The sequence below is a fragment of the Triticum aestivum genome, chromosome 6B (genome assembly GCF_018294505.1).
Source record: "Triticum aestivum cultivar Chinese Spring chromosome 6B, IWGSC CS RefSeq v2.1, whole genome shotgun sequence".
Lineage (NCBI taxonomy): Eukaryota > Viridiplantae > Streptophyta > Magnoliopsida > Poales > Poaceae > Triticum > Triticum aestivum.
In genome coordinates, this window is record NC_057810.1 from 111657498 (window position 1) to 111659002 (window position 1505).

Sequence of the window (1505 nt, forward strand, 5' to 3'; positions counted from 1 at the left end):
ATATGATGGCACCCATGTAAACATGGCAAGTTATAACACAGATTCATACATGGCAGAAACAACGATAAGACGGCATGTTGGTGAGCTTGTGCAACTCACTACAGAGCAATACATGGCATGGCAAGGCAACCAACAGTAAGAAGGCATGTTTGTGAAGCTAAGCATAGCAATATCAAGTTCATAGGGTGCATGGAACACTAGCAACAATCATGGCAACAACTGAACTTAACATAAACAGGCTGACAGCAAAATTATATAGCAACTTTGGAGCAAGATATGAACAAGCTACAGAAAGCTATAAATGCAACAAGGGGCATGGATGGATAGAGAATGACATGTAGAACAAAACATATTTAGTGAACATCTCCAGAATATGCATAGAATGACTAGTAGCAGCAGGTTTACATAGCATCACGAAATAACAGATTCAACCTAGCAAAACAGTAACAGCAAGTACACTACTTAACAAGCTTGATTCACTCACCACAAGTCATTGCATTACAAGATAAGCATAGCATCAGCAAGAATACATGTTTAAGAAACAAACCAAGGGAAGAAAAAGTTCATAGCATGCAAGGATCAACTACAACACCCTTGGCAAAATTGAATAACATGTAAACAATCTGCCAGGAAACATTTTGTAGCAAAAGTATTGCATGAAAATGACATGCTAGACTACTCCATTATTGCAAAGAGGGGCATGAATGGCTAGAGAAAAACCATATGTTCCAAAACATCCTTACTGAAGTATCTCAAAATATGCATGGATCTCTCTGTAGCATCAAGTTTACATGGCATAAAAATAACAGCAGAACATGGGTTGAAATCAGCAACATCACAAAGCCTAGTTTACATGCTCGTGCTAGTCACCACATTGATCACAAAAATTCATGGCAAGCACCTCTGTAAAGAAGACATGGCATAGATCAAAACACATGTAGACATCAACCTCACAGGATGGACACATCAAACATGGCAAAAATGACAAATGAGCATGTTCTATTAACAGACAACAGACAACATTATGAAGCACTCTTGCAACGAAAATTCAGGCATCAAGATGAACTCAAATGAACATGATGCAATGGAATGAAATGGAGTACTCGTTGAGGTGAACAATTTGACATATTACACGCACAAAACGGAGCTACGGATGCAGAGATATGATGCGATGAACAGGGCATGATAATGTCAAAATATTCGGGGACTTCGTGGATTTTCGGGGTCAACCTCGGGTTCGCACGGAAATCGGCCGACCGACGAGGTCCTCCGGCTGGGATCCGGCGGATCCGGGCGCGGCGGCGCGGTCGGAGCAGTGGGGCGGCGGAGATCTGGCAAGGGGCGGCGACGCCAGTTGCGGGTGGCTCCCAGGCGGTTTGCGGCGGCGGCGAGCAGGTGCGGCGGCGGGACTCCGGCGAGGCAGCGGTGGGAAGCGAGCCGCGGGGCGTGGACGGACGGGCGGTGGGGCTCGGGCGCCCGCGGGAGGCGGCGTGGCGACCCGGGCC